Below are 11,712 nucleotides of genomic sequence, written 5' to 3' on the forward strand. Positions count from 1 at the left end.
ATAGCCGCTCCGGACCCGCCTCCCGCCTCCGCTGTCAGGGCTGCAGCAGCCTCTGTCCCCGCCCCGGGACCAGGACTTCTTGAAAGTTCCTTCCCGGCGGGGAAGCGCCCTGTAGGTCTTTCCGAGGTCCCTTCTACCTGGTCCTCCCTAAGGAGCTGAGAGGAACGCGAGGGCGGGGCGTGGGTTTCGGCCGCCGCCGCCCGCCGCAGATGGTTAGCATGTGGCCCTGGAGAGCGGATTCGAACGCTCTGAGCCGAAGCTGAGGCTCCCAAGCTTTTGTTCCCCTCGATGGAAAGTCGTCGGGTCGGGGAGGTGGACCGACTCCGACAGTTGGGGCTGAACCCATCTGTTGCGCGGCGCGGTGCCGCCTCTGCAGCTAGACGTAGCCTGGGGCGCGGAGTTCGCTGCCGCCGGAGCTGGGGAAGTTGCTGTCATTTCACTCAGCTGGGGAAGCTGGGCTTCTTCCTTCCCTCTCCGTCCCCATGACTCTTTAAAGGCACATAAGCGCCCTCACCACGAATTTGCAGGGGTTAAGCCCAGTCAGACGTTCCACGGCCGAGTGAGAATTTTGAGCTGGATTATATGATCCCCGCCCCATAATGTTTCAAGGGGAAGGAAGGATGGATGGTATAAGTATGAAATTATTTCTCCTGAATAATCCAACCTATGAAATACAAAGCTCAGCTTTTGGACGCTAAGTGCTTATGTGTTCTGCATAGAGTGGAGAAGACTCAGGGAACTTTGCACTGTCTCAAGAAAGGGAGGAAAAAGCAGTTAGGTCCCCCTTTTAGGAATGGATCTAAAAGGCCAGAGGCTTGCCAATTTCGACTTAACTGTTTCTCCGAGAGCTGAGGCTCTTGGATTTACCCTAGGAATGCACTCGGGAGGGATGGAGTAGCCACTTCGTGAGTGGGGGAGGGGGAGAGACGTGGCAGCAGGGCTCTTTCATCGAGTTTGCTCTTTTTTTTTTTAAGGTTCTGGAAAGAAACACATTCCTCTTGTAGGTTGAGATTGTAGGTTATGAATGGGACTAGTCTTTTCCTAAAATGATGAAAAATTCAGTCTGCATAAAAGGACATTGGAAGGTAATTTTAAAATCACTTTAAAGGGGATTTTTTGGGATCAAGTTTCTGTGGAGAAAATAGATACCTACAGCAGGAAATAGTCAAGAAGCTGAACGTGAACAACCTTGAATGTATTTTTGCCTTGATTTGAAATAAGAATAGTTATTCTCTGATTTTTCTTCAACTTTGATTTTTAGTCGAGGGGCGTTATTTTCAGAATCTTAAATACAAACTGTAAATGTGATCTTTTTCTTTCCCTGGGAAGCGTAGATTTTATCACTTACCTGTAAAAGTCATGTCAATTTTGGTTTTGGAACATTGTGTCTTAAGTCCTGCTAATGGTTTTGATAGTGACAAATGCCTCTTAGATTTTACAGAAACCAGAAAAAGGACTACTTTTTCTGTTTTAGATGAGTAATGCTGTTTACATTGACATTGAAAAGAATTTTATTTTGAAGTACTGAAAGTCAAGTTTTTTTTCATTTGTAAGTAGTTTACTGGTGCTTTTTAAGTATACGGTACAGTTAATTCATCATTGGGATCTTGTACCTTTACATGACAGATCTTGATTCTTATTTTTTCCTCATATCCCTGCTCTTTATCCCTCAACCCTCGCCTATTTACGAAGATGAAAATTTTTTATTTTGATAAAAGAATAATTACACTGGCCATTTTGTGTCTTTGGTAACTTGGCTGGTAAAACAAATGAAAAATTTGAACAAATTTTAATTATCGCAAAAAAAAGTGCAAATGATTGTTGAAAAGAAAGCTTTATATCACCTGTGTAATCCACGTTATGGCAGGTGGATCTTGGTAAGGAGATGCTAACTGACCTTTTCTGTTAATACAGAATGATTTGTATACATCTTTTAAATTAAAACTCCTGCTTTTAGTCCAGGGATTTATCAAGAGGTGGGATAGTCATAAAGCGTATGAACCTTCATTTCTGTGGGAGAAATGCCTTATTTTACTTAGTGATTAATTATCAACTGGGATATAATTACTGCTTAGATTGACCTATTTTGAGGTCATGGAATTCTTTGAAAATCTGCTGGCAAGCATGGATTTGTTAAAATCTTTTTAGCAAATATACTTATCTACATGGAATTTTGGATACTATTTCATCCCCCCAGCCCACCTATGAACTGTATTATAATAACCTCTAAAAAGTATAAAGTAAAATAGATAGGAAGCAAATGTTCAAGGATATCTAGGCATCTTGAGGCAGAATTTCTTGAATATTTCTGAAAACTGAACTGGACATGTAAGATTGACATATATATATATTTTTTGTTTGTTTGTTTTTGTTTTTGTTTTGGTTTTTTTTGGTACTGGGGATTGAACTCAGGACCTTGCTCTTGCAAGGCAGGTACTGTGCCTCTGAGCTAAATCCCTGGCCCTGAGGAGATTTGAATATATTGATGACTCTAATAAACTTTTGCTAAAAAGATTGTAACAAAAGTTAATAGGTTGTTAAAATCATTGAATTGCTAAATTGTCTAGTCAGCGTACAATTGTGTTCCCTCTCACCTCACACTGTAATGTATCTTTGTTTTTTCACTTTGAGACTAGGCATGAAAGTAAACAAAATAGAATGTATAACCTTTGGCGTTAAATTTTATGGCTCTTGCAATGAGATCTTGAATCTTAAACTATGGTTGGGCTCAGGTATCCCCCAGCCCTCTGACACGCTGAGGAAGGAGGATCACAAGTTTGAGTCCAGCTCAGGAAATTCAGTAATTAGAAAATTTAAGTAATCTCAAATTTAAACTATCTTAAAATTTAAACATATAAAAAGGGTTGGAGATGTATCTCATTGTGAAGGCCCTGCATTCACCCCCAGTACCACAAAACAAACAAAACACATAATGGGGATGAGTGTGTATAAATATAGGAGTACAAGACGGATAAAGTGGGTATGCATATAAGTGAAGCCAGTAAAAGCTTTGTATTTATACTCAATAAAGTAAATAAATTGAAGTTATCCTATCATAGGTTTCCCTCTAGCCAAGTAAATATTGTACCTGAATAAAAACTTGTGAAATTCAACGGATTTTCATTTGAGTTACTTGAGCAGCTTTTGAACTTGATAAATGAAAAACATTCCTTTTCCTGGTCTTCCTATGGATGATCAGTTTGACAATTAGTATGTTTGATTGGATGTTGGCCAAAAATGCAGTATGGAGATTCATACTTCTTTCATAGTTGTCATCAGAGAATGAGTACTGTCTTGGACTTCCTGTGTAGTGTTTCATAGAAATGTGTCCATGTTTTGGTGATTTACAAATCTATCACCTAATAGTAAGATTACATCAAGTTAATATTGTCAGCCTCTCTTTCACTGGACATTTGCCGTTTCTCCATATAAGTAATGCAAAGAGAACACTAATTTAGTGGTTCACTTTATCCATGTGCGTAACTACAGTTAACTTTAGTTTTCTTTCCTCATTTTTTTAAGAGGAAACACTTGACAATAAGACCTTTAATCAGCATATTAGTCTGTTTTTCACTGCTGTAATAAAATACTCAAGGCTGAGTAATTAGTAAAGGAGAGAGGTTTATTTAGCTCACAGTTCTGGAGGTCCAAGAGCACAGGACTGGCTTTTGCTCAGCTCTAGTGAGCACCTCATGGGGAAAGATACTACAGTGGTGGCAGTATATGTGAAAGTGATCACATGGTAAGACAGGAAGGTAGAGATTCGGGGGTCAGGCTTACTGTCTTTTTTATAACCCCCACTTGGGGGAACTCTCTCGGAGACCAAGATTAATTGTTTCTGAGGGCAGTGTCCCAAATGATCTAACCGCCTCCCACTAAAGCCTACTTCTTAAAGTCTCCACCACCTTGCACATCACCACACTGGGGACCAAGCTTCCAACACATGAGCCTTTGGAGTATTGACATCAGAACCATAGCAATCAGTTCTTTTGAATGTTCTATGGATTGGATTGTACTCTAAAACAGTTTGGAAAGTCCTCTTCTGTAACCTGCTAGACAACTAAATCACTTAACAAAGTGTAGCTTTATCCTGGCATAATACTACTGTTGTGCTTCATGTTAAATCTGAATGTTATAGTTTGGGTCTAGATGTCTTCCCAAAGCCTCATCTCTGTCAGAGGTGGCTGAATCTAGAGTATGTGATGCTGGGTTTAAAGGTGTGTGATGACTAAATCAGTACACAGATTGGCTCGGCACTGCCCTAATCCTGGTAGTTTGGATAAAAGGGCAAAAAGATGCTGTTAAGGTCCCTTGTTGCTTTTGCTACCATGTGGGCACCATGTAACTCCCCTCTACCACATGCCACTCTGCCTTGGAGCCAGCCAGTTATAGACTGAAACATCTACAAACTGAGCTAAATAAACCCTTTCCCCTTGAACTTTGAGTGTCAGGTATTTTGTCTTAGCAATGAGAGAAGAGTAACTAAGACACTTGAGTTTGTGCCAAATGGAAGCACATAATCTCAATTCACATCCTCTGCAACCATGGATTTATTTCCCATTTTAGTATATGTCATCTTATTTTATGTATATTTTCCTTAACTTGAGCACTTTGGAGCTAGTCTAGAAAAAAGGGAATTATTGAAGGTTAGGAAAAGAAGAGGTTAACCAGAGTAAAGAAAAGTGGAATTTTGGCAAAATAGCCTTGGGAGGGATGAAGTTGAGCTTATGTGGGTGTCTGAGCAATAATATATGATTTAGGAGGAGGGAGGCTGCTTAGACTGTTGTGCTTATTCCATTCTGAACTAATGAGGCTTGGCCCGAATCATTTCCGTTTCAGAAGTAAGAGGATGCATAACCTTTAATATAGGGATGATATTTAAATAATATAGATACATATAGGAATTTGTTCCTCATATGTAGAGTGGGTTAAACAAAAGTTTTTTTTTTTTTTTTGGTACCAGGGATCTAACTTAGATTCTTGTGCTTGCAAGGCAGGTGGCAGAACCATTGAGCTAAATCCCCGGCCTGGGTTAAACAAATTTTGCTAGATGTTTACATTATAAGAATCAGAATTACTTTGGTTTTGGAATTTAAGACCCAAGAATTAAATCGTCAGCAACTACAAGTCATAAAAGAAAAAAGCATTGAGTGTAGCATGAAGTGTCAGAAGAACAGTATACACTGTACTCCCCTTTACCCATGGAGGCAAACGTTCTAAGACCCCAGTGGGTACCTGAAACCTCAGATAGTACCAGATCCTATACATACTATGTTTTTTCCTGCACACACAGACCTGTGGTAAATTTTAATTTATAAATTGGGCACAGTAAGAGATTAACAACAATACAAATAGAATAGAACAATTATAACAATATGCTGTAATAAAATATATGTGAATATAGCCTCTCCCTCTAAATACCTTATTGAACTTTTCAGCTTTTTACTTAAAGGGAGCAGTTTATGGCTTTTTGCATATCCGAATTGCCAGTGCACTACACCTATGTTCAAAATACTTTAAATTCTTCCTTGCACTGTAGAAATGTTTTTCGACCAGTTGACCATGGGTAACTGAAATCATGGGAAGTGACTCTGAGGATAAGGGGGAACAACTATATGCTGTTAGGTATGTCTACAACAAAGACAGACATGGACTCTATAAACATCTTGTTAAAATTTTGGAAGAAAGTGCTTCCGTAAGGATTCTGGGACTAACAGAAATAGACACTTGTAAAGTTTAATCACTTAATTTAAGATGTCTAATCCATTTTTTGTTCTAAATGTGTAAGATTCTTTACCTCAGTCCTTAGTTCTATTGCCCAAATAATATCTCAAGTTTTCTAACCCTGAAAATAACTTCTTGAATATTTTAAGAATTATTTCAGCTAAGAAGGAAAATTTGTAAACAAAAACTGGACTAGTGTTTAACTTTAGAAAAATTGTCCTGAAGATGTTCTCCTTGATTTTATATTGTAATCATTTAAGCATTTATTGTGTCTGTTGTTACGTATTGAACATTAGACTGAAAGAATAACTTCTTGTTTTGAAATAACTTGCAGAATGGAGGACAGTTACATACATTTGTATTTATTTTAAAGTATTTAGTAAATGTAGATTAACTTGTTTTAAAAAGTTGCAAAACTCTTTCACTGTAATCTTTTACTGTATTAACTGGATTTGCATATCCAGTTCCTTTAAAAAATGATCAGTAAATGTTTATTTAGTATTTCTAAAACTTACTTGCTCAGTTTAGGACCTCAAAGGATTACTTGCTGTGTTGACCTTTATTCTTGTTCCATTTTTCCAACAAATCCCTGCCCCCATTATTTAAAATTCAGATTTTATTAATATTCAAAGGTTACATTAAGATAATTTCAGATTTACATGGCTTCACAATTTACCAGTTTCTTTTAACCTCGACGATATTTTGAAGATAAATCTGTTTGCTATGCCTAAATAATAAACACTTTCATGAAGTTATATCTGAAAACATCAGTTATCATAACTACCAACTATATCAGTACAGCTAGGCATGGTGGCCTATGCCTATAATCCCAACACTTGTTGCAGGAGGCTGAGGCAGGTAGAGACCAGCATGGGCTACACAGTGTTCAAGGCTAGCCTGAACTACATAGGCCCTGGGAGACTCTGTCTTGGGGTGGGGGTGGGGGGGTGTCAGTATGATCAAGTTAGGGAACCTATTTATCTCTTCCTCTCACTTTGCATTAGTTTGTATTTTCTAGAATTTTATATAAATGGAATTGTATAATATGTTCTCTGCTTTGGTGCAGTGGTAGGAGTCTGACTTCTTATCCTCACCACAATTATTTTGACATTCATTCATGTTATATGTTCATTCCTTTGTACTGCCAAATAGTATTACATATAAAGACCATACTTTTTAAAACTCCACTTAACAGTTGATGGACGTTTGGACTGTTTGCTGTGTTTCGCTATTATAAACAAAGATGCTATGAACATTCATGTACAAATGTTTGGAGGGACATAGACTTTCTTTTCTCTTGGATAAATGTCTAGGAGTGGAATAGCTAGATCATATCTGATAAGGAAATTTTTTTTTCCAAGTTGATGCTGGTCTCATTCTTTGAACAGTATGTTTTTGAAGAGTGGGTACTATCTTCTGTTCTCAGATAACATGTCTACGGAGAAAATCTGAAGGACTATTTAAAAAGTTCTAGTGAATAACTGAATTCAGCAAGGTCAATGTTAACATGACTTCAGAAGGGCAATATGTAACTGTGTTGTGTTTTTGTATCCTGCTGTTGAACATTTCAAAATTGAAATGAGAAATTACCATCCCAAAAGCACTAGAAGTATAAACTTTACAAAATTTGTGCAACATCTATATACTGAAAATTACAAAGTAATGATTGTACCATGTTCCTGATTGGAAGACTCCATATTAAGGTGTTCTTTCTTTGTAAACTGATTTATAGATTCTATGCAATTTCATTTCAAATCCCAGATTTTTTTTTTTTTTTTTTGGTATCAGGGATCAAACTCAGGACCTTGAGCTGGTAAGGCAGGTGTGGCGCCACTGAACTAACTCCCCATCTCCCAGGATTTTTTATACAAACTGACAAGCTAATTCTACAATTGATAGAGGAAAGCAAAGGAAATTGAAGAGCTAAAACACTTGGAGAAGAATAAAGTTGGAACACTAACTACCTGAGTTCAACTTACTATAAAAGTTATAGTAATCAAGATGGTATGGTATAGAACAAAATAGAGAATTCAGACAGACAAAAATGTTCAATTCGGTTTTTTTTTGGCAAAATAAAGAGGCAGTTCAATAGAAGATAATCTGGAACAGTTGGATATTCATATAAAAACTTTCTGAGAGAAATCTTTCAACAATGTTAATATTTGGATATAGCATTTATAAAGGAGATGAAAGAATGTGTGTATGTATAGTATTCATTTCTTTCCCCTCTTCCGTTGCACTCCCTTTGCCCACTGTCGTCTCCATCTAAAATTCCTAAAATATACAGGGGTCTGCATCCTTCTTTTGGACAGAGCTACTTGTTCCTTCTCACTGTCTTAGCCCAGAGTTGATGTTGCCAGAGCTTCATACTTCACATCTTCTTTCTCCATATCCCTAAGACACCGTTAACAATAAATCCAGCTATTCTTGAGTTATTGCCCCACATCCCCAAATAGCTGATATTTAAGTATTTTCTGTGTGGCAGGTATTATATTAGGTATTTTCATTTACATCAGTGCTTTTAAAATTACTTCCTATTAGTCACATTTGCCTCATATTTTAATGTCTTTTTTCCTTATATAAGGACAGCCAAATAAAGATGAACATTATTGATGAATCATACTATTTTGTAGGACTCTTAATATCTCTTATAGTAAATTTCTTAGGTTCTGTATCCTGGAAACAAAAATCTTGCCTTTTTCTTGCATTAGGAAATGTATGTATTTTTAACTAAGGGTTGAAATGGTTGAAAGATACTATGTAGTTTAAAATATAGAGTGTAAAAATCAGTGAAGAATGGCACCATTTTAATAAGATTAATTTCATTCTCACATCTTCCCCATTAGCATACGTTTACTTGTAGAATGGGCTGGGGTTGTAGCTTAGTGGTAGAATGCTTACCTAGCATTTTCAAGGCCCTGGGTTCAGCACCACAAAACAAGAAAACAAAACTAAATATTGATTTTTGTTTGTTTGTTTGTTTTTTTGAGACAGGTTCTCACTATGTACTTGAGACTGACCTGGAACTCACTATGTAGCCCAGGCTGGTCTGGAACTCTCAGCAATCCTTCTGCCTCAGCCTCCCAAGTGCTGGGATTACAGGCATGCGCCACCACCCCTGGCTAAATATTGATTTTTTTAAAAACTTTAAATATGAATCAAAATTCTAGCTTGTATCTTTTCTTTTTTTGGTACCAGGGATTGAATTCAGGTCCTTGCACTTGCGAGGCAGGCAGCAGAACCACTGAGCTAAATCCCCGGCCCTAGTTTAAATCTTTTTAAAAGTAGATTAAAATCACATGTAGTATTCTTAAACTCTATATTGTATCTTTGAAATAGAGGTACCATTTATTGGATTTCTAACAAGCAAAAACATTTAGATGGTGATAGGGAGTAGAGAGTTACAACACATGAGCATTATTTTATAATATTAATTACAGGGTTGTGGGGAGAAATTGTATTCATTAGTACTCTGGGTTAAACCTGGCCCTTACTAACACATGTGAATTTATTTAAGTATCATGTTGATAGCGAGTTATCTTAAAAACTGAGGTCAGCTGTATTAGTAGTCTTCAATAATATTTTCTTCTTTTGTCTTTCTTCCTTTCTGTATATCTGTCTCACATTTCAATATTTTAGGATAAGCTTTTAGTGTTTCTTTGACTTATATGATAGAACTTGATCCCTAATTTCTCAACTTGATATATTTCAGGCATTTAAAGTGTAACTGCCATTTCTTTTTGTTTTAGTTCCAAAATTTTCAGAAAAGAACTTTGAATAGTCACTTGGTTGGGGAGGGTGTCATACTGTTATAGACTAGTAAAACTGGATGGATTAAATATAGCAAAAAAGGATAGAAAGGGGCACTGTAACAGGGTATGGTGGGTGCCGGGGATTTAGCTCAGTGGTTCTGCAGCCTGCCTTGCAAATCCAAGGTCTGAGTTTGATCCTTTGTACCAAACAAAAAAAACTAACCCCCCCCCAAACAGACAAACAGGGCGTGGTAGCACACGCCTGTGATCCCAGCACTTGGGAGACTGAGGCAAGAGAATTGCTGTGAGTTTGAGGCCAGCTTGGGCTACATAGTGAGTTCAAGTCCAGCCTGAACTACATAGTGAGACCCTGTCTCAGAAAACAAAACAACAAAGGGTGAAGGGCTATGTTCTCTAGAACAAAGAGAATAGGAGAGGTGGAAGGACTGGAAACAAAATCAGACCCTGTGTATTTTTAAAATCTTAGGTTATCTTGGGATTGTGGAAGAAGTTCCAAAAGGTAGCCTGTGTAGCACTCAGTTTAAGGACAGTATTTTATAGAGCTGATTTTCTGTATGAATCTTGAAATATTACTCATTTCAACTATATAAAAAACTGGATTCACTGCATAAGTACAGAAAGCTGTGGGAAAAAGCTAGTGTGATTTCTAGGTTTTATAGAAAAGTTAGTCTTAGCATTAAAGTACTTGTCCATCAGATTGTAAGTACTAGATATATAGCTCACTCTCTGGGAGCAGAAGTATGTCTGGAATTCATGGAATTAAGTTAAAACAAATGACAAATTGCTGAGGGATTATAGAGAAGAACAGAAATAAAAGTAGTTCTGTTAGCAATCAGTATTCAGTGTCATAGAAAATCCATCCTGCTTAGATGGCAAAGGCATGCCAAATCTTGATATGTAGTACATTGTAATGGCCTGAATTAGGAGCCTGAATTCATGTTGGTCTTTTGTGTTGATCCTGAAGACTGTCAAAAAGATTAAAGTATGAACACAGATGTCTGGAGTGCCAACAATTAAGTATGATATATCTATGAGGGAAATAAACTTAAAGCAGGAGCCCTCTAAAAGAAGGTTTAGAACAAGCATGGAAGGTGTGGAGAGACTGTTTGTTTTGTTTTTTTGAGACAGGGTCTCACTATGTAGTTGAGACTGATCTATAACTCACTATGTAGCTCAGGCTGGTCTCAAACTCACAGTGATCCTCCTGCCTCAGCCTCCTGAGTGCTGGGATTACAGGCATGCTCCACCATGAGAGACTGTTAAAAGGAGTCTTGTGGAAAATTTTTAGTGTCCAAGTTAAAATTTGAATATTAAGCATTCTTTGGTGTGCTTATTATTTTTTGGATTTGTCTGGGGAAACAAACTTAGAGTGTTGCAACTTTTTCTTGGATGAAAAATGTGAAATTGAAAGGATAATAGAATTATTTGCCAGATGCCCTGTTCTAGTAATTCATTGAAAAACTTGTACCTAAAATTCAATGAATCCTGATAACTCAACATCGTAAATATTTACAGTGTAGTAGAACTGTTTTAAACTCTGTTCCCAGGTTTGATTGATCTGTGGAGTGTGTGAGGCTGGACTTTCCTGGAAGAAGCCTGTAGCAAACTTTTATTTGGATTAGTAGTAAACTTTGCAATTTATTTTTTATCCAAGCCTACCGGAGAATATGTTTTCCAATAAGATTTCTTCCATATCATTTTTTCCTTATAATTAAAAAAGTGATAAGCATATAAAACATGTAATATATATTACAGAAATTATATAATACTCATGAACCTACTATTCAAGAATCAAATTATTATTAATAATTTCTGATATAGTTACAGCACTGTTTTATTTCAGTGTAAGTTTATCTTTGGATCTTTGGCTCTTTTTGTGTTTTGTTTTGGTTTGGTTTTTTGGTATTGGGGATCAAACTTAGGACCTTGTGCTTGCAAGGTGGTCACCAGTGCCCCTGAGCTAAATCCCTGGCCCTCTGTGTTTTCTTTTTTCTTTTCTCCTCTTCTTTCTCTTTCTTTTGATTTTTCTTTTTCCTCCTCCTCCTCCTCCTCTTCTTTCTTCTTATTCTTCTCTCTCTCTTTCTCTCTCTCTCTTTCTCTCTCTCCCTCTCTCCCTCTCTCCCTCTCTCCCTCTCTCTCCCTCCCTCTCCCTCTCTCTCTCTCTGTTTCTCCCTCTCCCTCTCCCTCTCCCTCTCTCCCTCTCCCTCTCTCCCTC

General features: G+C 37.4%; 1 protein-coding gene across 1 annotated transcript in view; it reads left to right on the plus strand.

Annotated features, from left to right (window-relative positions):
* The window catches only part of Ecd (ecdysoneless cell cycle regulator), an 88,381-nt gene that overhangs the window by 60,056 nt on the left and 16,613 nt on the right, over positions 1-11,712 (plus strand). The gene's annotated exons all lie outside the window — the stretch shown is intronic.

Source organism: Fukomys damarensis, unplaced genomic scaffold, assembly GCF_012274545.1.
Source record: "Fukomys damarensis isolate Sample0158 unplaced genomic scaffold, DMR_v1.0_HiC HiC_scaffold_20, whole genome shotgun sequence".
NCBI classification, from domain to species: Eukaryota; Metazoa; Chordata; class Mammalia; order Rodentia; family Bathyergidae; genus Fukomys; species Fukomys damarensis.